The following is a 16,441-nucleotide window of genomic DNA, read 5'->3' as shown; positions in this document are numbered from 1 at the left end:
CTGCTATTTGGGAACAGGAAAAGAAAAGGTAGGACACCATATTCACAGTTGTTTGCAAACCAGGAGTTGCTGTGGGGTACTGATGATTTTGGTCATGGACTTATTTGAGGAGGGAAATTAAAGTAAAGGAGATGTTTATTGTAATCTGATGATCCAAGTACCATGCTGGTTCACTGTTATGGCTGGTTTCCTTTGGGCAGGCAACAGCAAGACCCTCATTTGCAGCGCTTTTCTTCTAGAGGCGGCAGATGAATGGGCATGGGCAAATTACATGACAGCAGGATCATTAAACAGAGAGAGATGAGCTGTTTTCAGGATGCTCCTTTCACTCTGCAAATTTAGTATAAGTCCTGAGAGAAAGCAATAGGGATATGAAATAAAATATACAGTAGATTTAAAAAAAAAACACAAAAAAACCCCACCACACCCACACATTAAAAGTTGCACTGTGACTGCAGGAGAAAAGAAGCAGGAGTTGAAGCAATGGTTGTCAGTTTTATTGGTATTCACATCAGTTGGCCTCAGGTAAACCTCACAGATGTCTCTTCCTTGGAGGTAATCCTGAAGAAAGATTACAAAAAGCCAAGTCAATACAAGCAATTGTGATTAGCAGTATTAGTTTTCCATTTGATTGTGTTGCAGTGGAATGGTGCCTTATAATGTCACATTTCATTTCCTGTGTACCTAACTATAGATAATCCTTTGAAAGTTGGATTAAACCCATGTTTTAGGAGGTCCATGTTATACTGAACATGGTTAAATCTGTTTTCTTTGCTGCTTCTCAGAATAAATCAATTGAATCTCAAAAGTTTCAGTGCCAAACAGAGCTATTGATTCCTGTGGTTGCGAGACATGGAGTAAAACTATTGGGAATGATGCTGAAGAGCATCACAGATCTTTTACATCTCACAAAAGAGCAGGTTCTTCCATACTTGTCTGCTTACTCCTTCTAAAAACAAACCCAGCTTGAAAAATTAAAATAATTCTTTACTTTCTGAAACTATTAGGTATGCTTTGACTTTCTACCTAGGATATGTCTCTGCTAGCTAGAGCATGAATATTTTCCAGGGGAATATTCAGTTAAGTATTTGACTATGTTCAGAAGATGTGTGAAGTATTTTTTCTTCTGAAGTAAGAACGTTAGTCCACTGAAGACTGAAATAGAGAGGAAACTGGCCAAAACAGAATACCAACATTTTAATTTTTCATCATGGTGCTCTGTTTTCTTTGATCATTGTATGTTACTTTCAAGGCATTGAAAAAGCTGAGGAGAGATGTTCAGACGGGATGGTAGGAGATCTGGGAATATTACACATGTGTGTGTCTAGACTGAAATAGAGAGGAAACTGGCCAAAACAGAATACCAACATTTTAATTTTTCATCATGGTGCTCTGTTTTCTTTGATCATTGTATGTTACTTTCAAGGCATTGAAAAAGCTGAGGAGAGATGTTCAGACAGGGTGGTAGGAGAAGATCTGGGAATATTACACATCTGTGTGTCTAGTGTCAGTTGGTCTGTTGCTCTACTGTAGCAGAAGTGGTGACTTCTCTGTCGGTAGGCATCTGTTAGTAGGACATCATATTTCACTGGAGTCAGAATTTCACTGGGTTCAGAATTCCATTAGTGAAAGTGAGTATTGTGCAGCTCATTCCTTAGTTTGACTTCAGCGAGGCTTTGGTTGCATGAGGTCTTGTGGTTTTTGAGTTAATGTTTTTCACAGCTGGGAGTGCAGGTCAGCTGGTAGGTCATCGGTGGGAGGGAGAGGAGGATCTGAAGGAAATTATCCTAAGGAGCTCTTGTACCGAGTTTTTGTGTTTAGTCCATGAATGCTAAGTATGAGTAAATATGTAAATGTTAATGCAATGTTTCCTTGAAGAGAGGGATTACAGTTTGTCTTTTTGAACTTCTGAAGCAAATTTTTAATTGACACTACATTTCTTCTTTTTACTGCCATAAGGTTTTGGCTGAACGATGCCCTGAGACACGTCATTGTTTGCATTGTTAAATCACCTGTTGTTCCTCTGCAAACAGTGTGTTGTGCAGAATTCAGAAAATACATGACTGCATAGTATTTGAGGGCATGATTAAGCTTTGTGTCTTTAATTGTGAACTTTAATGAATTTCCAGTTGAACATTCATCTTCTCCTCAGTACCTAGAAACTCCTCACCCTTTTGAAAATGACAGTAAATTTGCATGCAAGCTTGTTTGATTAATTGCTATTTGACTCATCTATCATGGTGCTAAGCTCTAGGTTCACAAAGCTTAGACTTCCAAACCAATTTCTAGAATTAATTTAAATATTTAATGTCAAAACCCTAGGATGAAAGAGAGGAAAAATGTTTTGTATGCTTATTGATCGCTTGTTTCAGTAGCTACAACCCATAGAGGAAATATCTAATGTTATACAAGCAGAATTCAAACAGTATTCCCTCTGAAGAGGAGACTGAAAGACTGTGCACTCAGTAAGTTCTGCAGGTACTAGAACTATCATAGAGGTACCTAAACTAACTTTACCCTGGTACTTAACACTTTACCGTTTCAAGTTAGGTACTGAGTGTTGAATAAGTTTTCCGTTTGCTCACCAGTTGGATAAAATGTCTCGTCTTTTCTTAAGAATTAAAAAAAGAGAGCCATCTGCATGTTTCATATTAAAAGCTGGTTTTCTTAGGCAACTTTCTAAGAAATCTTTCTGCAAAGTACTTTGTTATTTTGGATTCCCAGATGAGTTTGCATAAAAATTCTTTTGATAAGTGACGAACAAATTTTTGTTTCATGTTTACATTTAATGTGGAGTCTGAAAAAGTTAATATATCTGACCTGTGTATTCATTTCCATCCTTGCTTTTACCCACTTTTCACTTCTTGAATGTTCGCTGTTGCAACGTTATGGTGGATTATCTGTATTAGCAAGTAGTGTGACCAAATAGGAATTAATGTGGAGTGTGGAATATTTCTTAGAACATGACATCCACATTATGACATGTTTCAGAGGGTGTGTATGTGTTTGAATTTTTTTTGGTTTGGGGGTCTTTTAGTGGTCGTGTGCTTTTGGTTTTGGGTTTTTTTTTGTGGTGGTGGTGGTTTTTTTCTTTGGACTAGCTTTAGTCAAGTTCTATGAACTGAATACACATTTGTGTCAGAATGCAGTATGTTGATTCCTGGAGTGCATCTTTAAGTTTGCTTTAATCAAAGAGGAATCCAGCTCATGTTCCCCAATAGTACTCCATGGTGCAAAACCAGGAGTAAGCAGAGACAGATGAGAGAAACTACCAATTGCACCCACAGTATAAAATAGCATGTAAATTTTGTTTCTTCAGTGAAAATTTCTGAAAAGTCATGAAGAACTTTAGATAAAATTCAAATCTTCATTTTTTACAAACATAGAAATGGAAAAATTCCATTAAAAAAATTTTTTTAATTAATTACATTATAGCACTGGTAGTGTATTACATGAAGCTAAAGATAAAAATGAGATGACGCCAAGAAGGAGAATCAGATTTATTAAAATAGCTAAAGGGAAGTAAAAGGTATCAGTGTTCTTGGAGAAAGTATTCCAGTATGTTTGTATTCAGCCTTTTTACTCTGAAAAATTTTACGCTACTTTGTATGCAGACTTTTCTAGTGAAGATTGTGGAACTCTCCACAAGACATAAATGAACTTGATTCCTTCAAAGAGAAAGAGGTTTTGAACTAGTAGCATAGATCATAAATAAAATTAATGTGAAGTTTGGATTTAATTGGGCAGTGGCGATATCTCCAAAGAATAGCAGCCAAGCTACATTGCTGATCATGCCACTACCATGAAATCAGTAGCTGACTAAGAATATTGTGGGACGTGGAGCTAAGAATATTGGATAGAGCTGGGGTTTTCTTCCCAGAGTCCCTAAAGTGAAGTATTGACCTATCTTCTAGCATTGCAGTACCCTCCACAATCATCTTTGTGATTCAACATGTGTGTTAAGTGGTAAAGAGAGGTGGTGGGTAAGGAAGTTTAGGCCTGGCAGTTACAGAGGATGTAAAGAAAAATTATTATAATGACGATAAACCAATTATTTTCAACACAATGGTAGACAATTGTGACTGAAATGTAAGACTTAGTAAACCTTTTTATTGCTTCAATTTATTTCTAGGTTTTTAGTTGGTTTTGGAATGAACAGGTAACAATTACCACAATGACAATTTTCCCTCTTGCTTTGGTCTGGACACTGGGAGTTTTGGTTTTGGTTGTGAAGCCATTAATCAATTTCTGGAAGTTCTCAGAGTTGATGGTTTTGCATATTCAGATCTAAAGTGTGTAGTGGCCCTGGGGGGAAAAAAAAATGGTGGAACAGAAAATCTATCAATATTCTCCTTATGAAAGAAAGATTTCACAGTAGCATTAACTTATCTATGTCTCGTCCACCAAGTATGCCTGCATTTGTTTGTTGTATGGCTTTACTGTTTCGTGCTTCAGATGGTGAGTATCTAGGATTTACCCTCTTTTCATATGTTCTGTTTATTCACTGTTAATGATTTTTCAAGCTGAATTGCTTGAGAACAGGAAAAATTTAGCTTCCATTACCCTCTATTGCAAATGAAGGACAGGCTTTCCTATTGCGTGTGGTCTGCATGTGACTGTAAGATGCTGTTGTCAGGGACCTTGTTAATGCTTTCTGACGTTAATGTTTTGTTGTCATTCTTTTCAGTAGTATTTTTAAAATATTTATTATTGAGTGTGCTGTGGTTATACACCGTCAGTGCAAAATACCATATTCTGATTCATAGATTACTTTCGTGTTGAAAATATTTTTTTAAATTCCACAATTCAAATAGGTAAAAATACTTAAAGGTCCTTAAGAAGCTTTGATTTTGTATAAAGTATACTTTTAGCTATAAAAAAAATCAACTGTTGATGAAAAAAAGTATTAAATCATAGAAATATGACAATTTTTTGCAATTCTGGAGTTATCAGAAATACAGATTCCAAGTGGCTAACTACAGGATATTTCATTGGTATGATGTACTGATGCAGGATATTCAGCAACAATGCTTCTGAATGTATACTTTATATTGTTGATAACATAGAATTAGCAACTTACCTTTTAAGAGAGAAGGGAGTTTTAACATTACGTCTAGTTAGTGAATTAACAGCTAAAAACATGTAAATCTAAGTATATTAACCAAAGTTCTGCTGCAGTTACTCGTCACCTTTCAGTTACGCTGGGTTGCTTATTTCTTAATTAACTGTAACACATTTGTCTGCTGTCTGCAGAAGTATTACAAAAGTTTAGATAAAACAAAACAAAAAAGCCTAAAGCTCTGTATCAGAAGAACTTTGCTCCTAGTTGCCTCATGAGATGACTTGTCACCAACAGGTAAGGTTTCCTTCCAAGTCATGTTGTAATCATGATGAGGAATTTCATACCTTTCACAGAGATTGTATGGCAGATCCCAGCAATGTTAGTAAATAATAGATTTTACTCTTTTTTGCCTAAAAGAGCTCTGCTAGGTTGTGTTCAGGACAGGAGTGAACACCAGCCCTCTCTGTGAGTTTACCTCCTTCATTTTCAGTCACTTTCAGAGTATTCTTTCTCAATCTGCAAGCATTTTTTCAGCGTCATTGATTGAGGCCTCATTCACAATCAGAATGTTAGGACTTGAACTGAACCTCAGCCTGCAAAACTACTCACACTGAAAATGAAAGCCTCCAGTGCCAGCCTCCCAGAAGAAACAGCAAAATCCTTGTTAATCCCTTGTGCTAAACAGTCACATCAACCTGCTTTCTACTGTAGGCCTAGTCAGCAGCTGTGTGTGTCTCTTTACATGTTCTCTTTATGTGTGTGTGCTGTCTTCTGTGGTATCCAGACACTTCTCAGCAGTAGTCATGCATTTACCCACTTTGTTTGTTTTGGCAGGCAGGCCCATCACTTTGCTTTCAGAAGTTGTCATAACATTCTTCTGTCTTTGTGTTTTTTCTTAAATTTTTTCTGCTTAGTGTATCCTACCCGCTACACGTGAGGGATGGAATTACCAGGAAGCTTTGAGCTGGGTGAGGGCAATGTACTTGCCTGTGCCAAAGGCAGCTGATTTTAGGTTTAAGTATTTCTGCTTTCAGTAACACATCTGAAAACTTTTAAGTGGCTGTTCATTCAGAGCTGCATGGTCAGTCCTCTTGAGAAGTGTTTGTTTCTTTGGGTAGCTAGTCACATTGATCCTTTTAAAACACGTCAGTGAAACTAAAAATTAAATTTTGTTACAGAAGTAAAATCATCAGATTCGACCACTACTTAATATTTGTAATATCTTATTCATGTACCAAAATTATGCAGACATGTCTCAGTATTAGTGAAGCTGAGCAACACATAATTTTGAACTATGTGGTTTTGTTTTAGTTTTGCAGAGCCTTTGTTTACTTTCTTCAACATCTCTTTGTGGGGCATCTTTGTCTCCTCTGTATGATTCATTTTAAGCCTGTGCAAAGCTGATTAATTTCTCGATTTTTTTTAAAAAATATTTTTATTCCACTTTTTAGTACATATGAGCAAATTTGAAAATATGTCTGAAATATAAATTATATATATTTGCTGTTACCTAGGTCTGTGTATTGGTGGGTGAGAAAGAAACTGATTCACAATAACATTTGAAGATCTATAATTAGTTCCTCTCTTTTCCACACTTACTCTCAAACTGCTAAAACACTGATATTAATATTGCTTTCAAATAGTTGTGATCTTTAGTACCAAACTTTCCTTAAAAACGTTGCTTCCATGAAGACAGAGCTAATAGTACTCATTCAGAATATTTATTCAGAAAGTATTTCTTGTCAGTGACATATCTGCAGAGCTTTGTGCTTTCACCTAACTAGTCAGCTGTTTTAGTTTGTTATAATGTCTACTTTGAAGCAGCTTTTATTACACATTAAAGAAGTGGTGGAAGAACATTACACAACAAGAAAATTGAAGAACTGCCACTTAAGCAAGTGATGGCTCAATTGAGAGTACTGTATTTATTAGGACAAACAGTGTGTACTATGAGGAAGACCTGCAGTCCCATGATTACAGTGTCTGAATAAAGAGATTAAAAAACTGTGGCATCCATACAGTGACGCATGATACTGTTTTCTCAAATAATATGATGATATTTAAAAAAGTACCAGAAGTATTCCTGTCCTTTTGTGCAGTAAATGACAACTTAATGTTTAGGAAATAGTCTTGTTTGCATATGGATTTTAAGAAAATCCATCGAAGATTATTTGAAAACCAGCTCATTATAATGACAGATTGTTTACCAAATTTTGTTTTCTTGTCAACTAATATCAGTTATGTTCAACTAACAGTTTCTAAAAACATACCTCTGTCAGCAGCTGAGTGCCTTGCATATATCTGAGAATTAGATTCCTAATTTCTAGATCTAGTTGGACAATCAGTCTGTGAATGTTTTTTTCTAAAATTTCTCCTTTTCATACACCTTTCACACCTTCACTAACACCATTCTACTACATATATATTTTTGAGTCCCAACACTGCAGATTGTTAACTGGGAGCGGGGGAAAGGCTTTAAACAAAAGCTATTATCAGCTATCTGTCATGGTGTATTGTATCAGTTGTGTGACAAGCTGTCACTTGGCCGCAGGCCATCTGGTTGTAATGGAACTGACTACTCTTCTGAAGAGCCAGCGAAACACGTGGCCATAGGAATAGCTCTGTAGCACTTGGTCGAGTCAGTAAAGCAAAGGTTTTAGGTGTTCTGAATCCCAGTTCTGATATGACCTTGTTGGTTGATTAAGCATCTTGAACTTTCTGTGCTAATTTCTCTTCCCATAAAACAAGAAAGTCAGTCCTGTTTACTAAGACAGTGTTGTAAAAAGTGATTAGTCAATATTTATCACGAGCTCTAACACAACCAAACACTTGTTTAATTAAAGAAGAGGTATTGAGAAGAATCACATAATGAAGAGAATATTTATGGGAACAAGAGGAAGCAAAAATGTAGCCAAAAAAAGGACAGTGCAGGCATGGACCTCACACAGGCCAAGATGATAATTGAGAATTACAGTATGTGTGCATTCTGCCATGCAGAAGAAAGGAGAAGAGGTGCTGAAGGAGGGAGAGGCTAAAGAAAGTGGAGAGGGAAGACTTGTGTTTCCTCCTTTCAGCAGTGAAGGAGGAGAAATATTAATTGAAATAAAATATCTAGTGAAAAAGAAAGTTCATGGCTTTCTGAAATTTGCTCCTTCCTTTTATTAGAATTACATTGTTTATTATAGTCCTTGAGTCTCCCTCAATAGAGATATTCAAAAACTTCTAGACACGGTCCTAGGCAACTGGCTTTAGGTGGCCCTTCTTGAGCGGGAGGATTATGAATGATAATGAGGTTCCTTCCATCCTCAACCATTCTGTGATTATGTTTCCATGTTAGAAAGAACGTGTCAGATCTACAAATCTGCAGGAATAAAATGTGATTTATTTTTGAGCCCATATGATGAAGTGGCTGGCTACTGTCCCTATCTAACTGAAGACAAAAAAATCAGTGGTGTATTAGGTTATCTGCACTTACTAGGTATGGTGGCTGTGATAGCCTATTTCATAATATTACATCTCAGTGTGCTAATGAATTGGGTTGTAGTTAGCACTGGAGTTTGAATGACCAAAGCTGCCTTGCAAAATAGTTTGTAAATTTTGTTCTTTAAATGTTTTTAAAGATGTTGAGGTTAGTTACTCTGAATTATTTTCTGTGCACAAGTTTCTACTCTGAAATAGACTCTTGAGTCTGTATGCTGGAATTGAAAGTAAAACTTGAAAGTAAAACTGATCCTAGTCTAAATATTATTGCTTTTGAACATAACACACTGACATGTGAGGAATATCCAGTTCATTGTGCTGTGCCAGTTTCTAGTGTTTCTACAACTCTGCAGTGGGGTGTGTGTGTGAGCAAGCATACGAACCTTGCCTACTACTCAGCAGCTTACATGCTTAGTTTATATATTATTTATTAAACACAGGCATGAAATTAAAAAAATTAATTAATAGTCTGACTTCTATGTAAAACAGAAGTCATTTATATATGGTAGGCTATTAGAAAAAAAACACTCTTAGGTTAGTTGAAAGCATTTTTGCTTAATTTCAGACTTACTACTTCCTCATGAATACATGTTTGACTCTAGGTTACTGGATATGTTCTTAGTAGAAACACCTATAAAGAATGGATCAGAGCTGAGGTCAGATTGGTAACTTATACACAGTGAATTGATGGTGACCCAGTTAGGTGACTTCAGCAGCTCCTGCTGTTAAGTCTCCTCCCGCATATCAGGAGTCTGTCAGCAACCCCCTGTTAGCAGAATCGTGGTAGTCCAGTGGCACAGCCAGCTCAGGCTGCTTGAATGGCCTGTGAATCATATATAGCTTGAGAACTTCACGTTTTCCTTTCTCTTCTTCTCCTCGCACATTTTTATAATGAGTGTCATTGATTAGGAAAGTCTGTGTGTGCTGAGCTCTTTGAGAAGTAGATCAAGCTTGTCTTGATCTTTGAAATGTCATCACTGAAAGGAAGTGTAAGAATATATAAAGAATGGAATTGGGTGGGTGAGTAACATAGGGCTACTCAGTGCTGTTGAATAGCTGCACATGTAAGGATTGTGAACATGAAGGGTGGAAACAGTTAAACTTTATTGTCTGAATTTTCTGAATGTCATTCTGTGTGCTTACAGTTCCTTCATCTGTTTAAATGAAAATAAAATACAGCTTGTTTTGCTGCATTTTGAAGCATTCAGAATTAGAAAGGGAAGGGAATGGTAGGAGGAAACCAAGTCATATATACACCATATTATCTGCCTTAATGCTGCAGGTTCCAACTGCCTCATGGTGACAAGGAAGACAAAAATCTTTCATTTGTATTTTGATGCATTTCTTCTTGTGGCTTCTGATGGAGCAAGACACCATTGCACTGCTGCAAAGAAGAAGTGTTTACATTTAAGTGTTTCTCTTACTAATAGAATATAAATTTTTAAAGATGCATATGTTTCTGAGGTCTAAGCTCTACAAAAGCACTTCTCTTTCTTGAAATCCCAGTAGTTCTGAGCTGCTGGGCATTGTATAAATAATCATTTAAACACATTTGTTGATGGTTTGCCAGAAATATGAAGAAAAGTCTTTTCTTTCAGAGGTTATAAAGCCTTAATTCAAAATTATAATTTAATGGGAAAATACTTCTAGTGATTATTATGTAAAAACTCATTTATTTCTATGTTTCTTTAAAAATTATTATTTTAGAAAAAGGATAAAATCTATTTATATAAATATAAGTGCTTCCAAACATCTGCAGTTCAAAGTACATAATTCACAGTGACACCAAAGGTTGGTTTGTGTTTTGACTGGATGACTTTGGTATTATTTTTGTCTGCAAAGGAAAGAGTTGTGCAGCATCCAAGAGGCGCAAGATGTTTGCCTCTCCAGAAATTGTGATGAATTTGGAACAAGGGGCAGACTGTTCAAAAAAAAAAAATATTGAGGGGAGGGGGAGAGAAGGGCTGTCGAACTGAGAACACTTGCATTCCAGTCGGCATCTTTGAGCTGGGACCTACTCTGAAGTGCAGATCAGTATAAATGAAGTAAGGAAAGGCGAACAAAATAATAAATTAGAAGGATCAGTGGAATTGGTTTCGTTCGCTTCACACAGTTGTTTATTGTATTCTGATTTCCACAGGTAATGATTTAAGACAATAGGTGAAAAAGTATTCCTGTTTCTTTGTCTTTTTCATGTTTGGTGTCTAGAATAATCATTTGTCCTTCAGTTGTTCATTGCAGTGAATATGTGTTAACTAATTTCGTAATGTATCTGCAAGTTACCACTTCCAAAAGTGTTATACAGTGTAGTAGTAGGATCTTGGTATCCTATTAAGATCATTAAGATACAGTGTATCATTTAGTTTGCTGATAAGCCTTTTGTTAAAATGCATAAAGGAAAAAATGCATGTTGGAAAACAGTTCATCTGCCATTCAGATGGACTCATACTTTCCCATAATCTGGAGGACATAAACCATTCCCAAGTTATTCAGTAGGAACTACATTATTTTTATTTCTCGCTACTTCAGTAATTGAGATCCCAGTTCAGCAAGGTCTCCATGCATAAAACTCCCGAGAATGTGATAATCACTGTTTAAAGTGAAGGCCCTGATATGCAATCAAGTAATTATGCACTGGCTGACCCATGGTAAGTGCCTAAGCACTCAATTTTTATTTTTGTCTGACTTGAATAAAAATATGTTACCTTAAATTTAATAACAGGATGAAGCTATCTGTGGGAGGCTGTGCTTATATACAAGATCTATTTTTGAACTACAGAGACCACGTAAGACTTACTGGATAGGATCAGATCAGACCAAAGATCCACCTACCTGACCACCCTGACCCCACTGAGCCAGTAGTCTGGGCTTCAGGAAGAGTGCAAGAACAGGGCAAGCATGTTGCTGTATCTCCATCTGCATACTGTCCCCTTTTTCAGCAGTCTCCTCAGTGGGGTCTTGTGTGTTTATGGCAGTGCTGATTCTTAAGATTATAAGCATTGCAGATTTTGACAAAGACTCTAGAAGAATAAATGTTTTTTCATAAAATACTATCTTTTATATGTACTCATTGGATGAGGCAATCAAATCTAATTCAGAATTCAGGAGAGAACTTTGTGCAGAATTTGGCCTCATCTTAGTCCTAGCACATTTGTTTCATTAGACTTTGACCCTTATATCAGTATTAACAGAGACAAATCAATTCCTTTTTTTTCCTGGCATATAAATGGAATAATGTGTTGACTTTTTTCTTTTTTTTTTTTTACTCTAGCATATTGCCGTAAGTTCAGGAGAGGTTAGTTTGTATTCCTTTTAATGAAAGACTATGGAAAACATTGTATGCTATATAGTAATATTAAAAGCAAATATAGATGTAACAGGATTAAATAGCCACGAAGACTGCATTTGTAGTAAGGAAGTGCTATGGTTTTCTGTTATATTCAGTTTTAGCTGCTGCTTTCTCAGCCGGGGAGTGTCACAGTACTTTTTCTCTGGGTCAAATCTGCGTTGAAATACAAAACGAGTAATACACCTGACATTACTATCTTTTCAGTGAGATGAGAGCAAGGGACCCCGGTGAGGCAAAATATTTATGTCTCTGAAAGCATATGCGGAGAGCCTAATCGACCTGGGTAGTGCAGAGTTAAATACACTTCTGCAGGAGGCTTCTGGGGATAGGTGTTGTCTTCATATAAACAAAGTGCACGGGAACCAAATGGTTGGGGGCAGGGGGCAGCTCTGCTTGATGTTAAAGCTTTGCTGTATTCTATCTTTGTCTCTAGTACTGTTATTTCTCCAATGGCTTGCAGATTTTTCTTTTCTCCTGTGTAATGTCTGTACCTTTTACTTTCAGAACGCCTCACTGAAGAATCATGTTAAGTAATGATCAAAAAATAACTCATCAATCTGTGTAGACGTGGCAGGCACCATAACACTGTGTTAACATGTTATAGGTGCAACTTGAAGATGAAAATGCTGAAAAGCTGACAGCATATTAAAGAAGATTTGTTTATACAAGTGCTAAAGTTATGTTTGATATGTTAATGCAACCTCATTTTTTAGTAAAGGCCAAACACTATTAAGTGGTTATCTGCATTGATTTTTTCTGTCTTCTGAAATACTCGGTTTATTGTAAACCATCTTTACTTCTTTTGTGTACCAGGAACTAGGGCTGTCTTTTGACCGTCTCTTTCTGGGTGAGCTTTAAGGACTTTACTCAGTGATATTCTCCTGGTCCACTTCCTGACATCTTCATCAATGTCCCCTTTAGCAGGTGCTCCTTTTTGCAGTTTGTCTGGATTTTCCCTGTGACATTCTCACCTCTCCCACCTGGATATTCACTGAAAGAGGTCAGCACCCACTGCAGGTTAAACCAGTTCTTCTCACAAACATCCTCGTTCTGCTGAATCATGTTAGTTGATGCTCGTTTAAAAAGGCTCACCAGTAGCCTAATGGTTTAAATCAGAAGATGGGAGAGAACAGGTGGACTTATTGTCTATCCTCTTTCCTGTCTGAATCCCTTCTTATCCATTTGGTATCTTACTACTTTGTTTTACATTTTGTCTTGGCTGCTTGTGATATATCCTCTGCTGGGTACAGAGGTATTTGTTTGGAAAGATTGGATGCATTTAGAAGAGTGCAGGTGGGTTGCACTGTGGAAATGTGGTTAAAGAGTGCCTGTTGCTGGGAATGATTGATGTCATAGCAAAAACTGTATGGTTGAGCTCTGATGGTTGCTCAAGCAACCCTTGGAATAGGCTTAAGGAAGTTCACTCTCTGACAAATACATTATCACCTCAGTGAGGCTAAGGTAGGAGGCTTTTTGAAGGAAATATAATCAGACTGGGGAATAAACATGGCATTTTGAAAGAACAACCTTTTGGTGGTTGTAGCTTTTTTGTTTTAATTTATTTTTTGTATTTTCAGTATTTCCTCTGGCTGCAGAACTCTGAATGGGCACGGTAGACCATGCCATGAAGCTAATTCCTGGTAGATTGTGTGAAACTTTATAAAAAGACATGTTACCATTTCTGAGGCTTTAATATCCTTTATTTAGCAAAGTCCTTAGCGTTCTGATCAGGGCATGGTCTCTGACATCTATCTACACAGCTCTCATATTCCTTGATGTACTCATAGTACAAGAGGTAAGGAAACAGTTTTCTCAATTAACAGCCTGTCTTTCATAAAGTATTAAATTCATGGGAACTACCATTTAGGTGCACAATTACACCTCAGGTCCAATGTTTAGGCAGCCTGTGTTGCACAAAATATTTTGTCTCTGACTTTAAGAGAATTCTGTTTGAATTTTTTCCAAGTATGAATTTTCACAAGTTTGGGATAACAGGATTTAGACTTTCTTACTTATAATATTTAAAATGAAACACTTCCTTTAGCTTTCAGCTTTCTTAAAAGGATACATCCTACTTTTACTTTTTGCCAGTACTGAATTGTACAATGTCTTTTCTTCACTGTGCTCCAAAAAGTTTTTTTATATATGTTTTCAGAAGGAAATCCAGTTTCTTACTTGCAGCTGTTGGCATTTTAGAGCTTGGAGTGAACCAATAAAAACACATGTTCTTTTAAAGAACATCTATTTTTACTGGACCTTGCTAACAACCAATGACACAGAATTCAAAAAATGTTGGCTCAGATGAATAGAAGGGGCTGCATTGTTTTAAATTCTATTTTTAAAACTTTTCTTTACAGGAAGGTTACTCAGAAATTTCATATGTTGTTCTTGTGAAAAAGGATGGTTGCTTTTAGAATGTTATTTTAATGTTTTAAAAGTTGTTCAGGTATCAGTGTTATAGAAAGTTTTAATAAGACATACACACAATGTTGCCACTGAAGAGTATTACTGTATACTTTTGCAAACAGGATAATTATAAATCTCTGCTTCCTAGACAGCTAGGAATAAATACACCTTGACTGATAATTCAGAACATCTTCTGTTAATATGTTGTTTCCAATGTACTAAGACGCTTATGCGCAAAGGTCAAATTAGATCACTATTTCTTTCAATGATATCCTCAAAATGGATTCAAGCAGTATGCTGGTTGAATATGCCCAAGGTTTTCTTGATATCAACAGTCTTAGTGGAAGTGAAATTCAAAATGAATTACAAAATGCTACGAAGCTCAATGTAAATGTAATCGTATTGAGGTTGACTTGATAGAGTGGTCCATTCTTCTTGTGTTACTTGCATTGCATCTTTATTGTACGTGCTCTGTATGCTGCATGAAGCGAGTCCTACTGCTTGCTGTTTATTTGACCGTCTTTGAAGGAGCGAAGTGGAGGACAGAGTAAGATTGTGTCCATGCACTTGGTTTGCAATGTGCCCTGTACATCAAGATCATTTTCCGTGTGATCCTGTAGTTAGGTTTTGCTGTTAGTGTATTTTCACTTCTCTTTTGGAGTCAGGAGAATATAAATTCAAGAAAATAAATATAAATTCATATTTTAAAGGTTGATTGAGATTTTGGTGTTTTTAACAATATTAACTGTAAGAAACCTGGGCTGTTGTCAACTTGAGAATTCCAAAGCCCTGTTTTGAAGAGTGTTGGCAAAGGAGGGAAGTGAGAGGCCTGCTGATATTCGTGATAATGCCTGAAGTAGATTGATTTTATTTTATGTGGCATTTAGATAACGTATGGTAGAGAAATAAAGATGCTAGAGAAAAAACTGCATAATCTGGGTTTAGTTCTTCAATAGTTGTATTAGCACCTTCATGCTGCAGACACATAATTTTCATGCTGCACGTGGAAGAAGAATTACAGGTGTGATTCTGTGATCTGTGATTTTTGTGTGTGTGTGAGAGAAACATAGACATTAAATGTCTTAAGTCTGTAAAAATGTTTGCAACCAAATGTATCTTAACATTTCTTCTGTTTTTCCCTATTTTATGAGAAGATGTAATTTTTTATTTTTCTTGCAATAAAAATGAAACTGTGCATTAAGGAGCTTTACAACAGACACTGAGAAAATTAACTAGACGAGAGATTTGCTGCCTTTAAAATAAGTACTACTCTTAGAAATGAGCCGTAATAAGGAGTAATTAGAAATTACTCCTTATAACAGAAGTAATCAAATACAACAACAAGTATGTGAATTGAAATTTTTCTAATAGTACGGTTGGACACCTACAGTTAGTCAAATATAGGACTGAATCATTCTGGTTTATATACTGTGCTGGATACCTGTTGTGCACTACATTGTTGAGGACTTATTTTGTGTTTAAGAAGTGTATGTATTGGTATTTCTTTAAAATTTCTGTCTCGAGATCCTGTAGTACTCCTTATTTTGCTTAGACCTCAGTTGTAAATTTTGCAGTGCGACATGCCTCTGTTTCACAATTTTTCTTTTTTTAGAGTTGACATGAGCCATGATTCATTGTCCTACATACTAAATTGCTCAGTAGTAGGTTGTATACACTTGATGAAAAACTCAATTCTGCATCTTCCATAGTCACTAAGACAGCACAAGAGACTGATGTTTCTCCGTCCTTCATTTGAGACAGCAATGCTTACATGGGCATTATATCATGACTCTCATTCTTTTCTTATTGGTGTTTTCAGAAAGTATTTCTAAAAAACTTTTTATCAATTAATTGTCATTTGTTCCAATAGAGTACCCACTGGGTTTTGGTGGTGATATCCAAACTACTTGCCTGTAATATACTATTCTAAAATGGTCCTAATAATATTGCATTTTTCTCTAGTTCTAATAGTTGTTTCCCTACGTCTTCCTGGTACTTTGTTTTAGTTTGCCTTTTTTTTTTTTTAACCCCTTGCTTTTTCATAACACAATGAACAGTCTCCTGACAACTAATTTCACTTTCAAACCAAGGTAACTGGGAAAGACCTCTTACAGTTACTGTAAAAAACAGTAAAATATATTTTA

General features: G+C 36.2%; 1 protein-coding gene across 1 annotated transcript in view; it reads left to right on the top strand.

Moving 5' to 3' along the window:
- The window catches only part of MIPOL1 (mirror-image polydactyly 1), a 181,853-nt gene that overhangs the window by 70,838 nt on the left and 94,574 nt on the right, over nucleotides 1-16,441 (top strand). The gene's annotated exons all lie outside the window — the stretch shown is intronic.

The sequence above is a fragment of the Eurypyga helias genome, unplaced genomic scaffold, assembly GCF_000690775.1.
Source record: "Eurypyga helias isolate BGI_N326 unplaced genomic scaffold, ASM69077v1 scaffold15673, whole genome shotgun sequence".
NCBI lineage: Eukaryota > Metazoa > Chordata > Aves > Eurypygiformes > Eurypygidae > Eurypyga > Eurypyga helias.
This window is presented reverse-complemented; position numbering and strand designations above follow the sequence as displayed.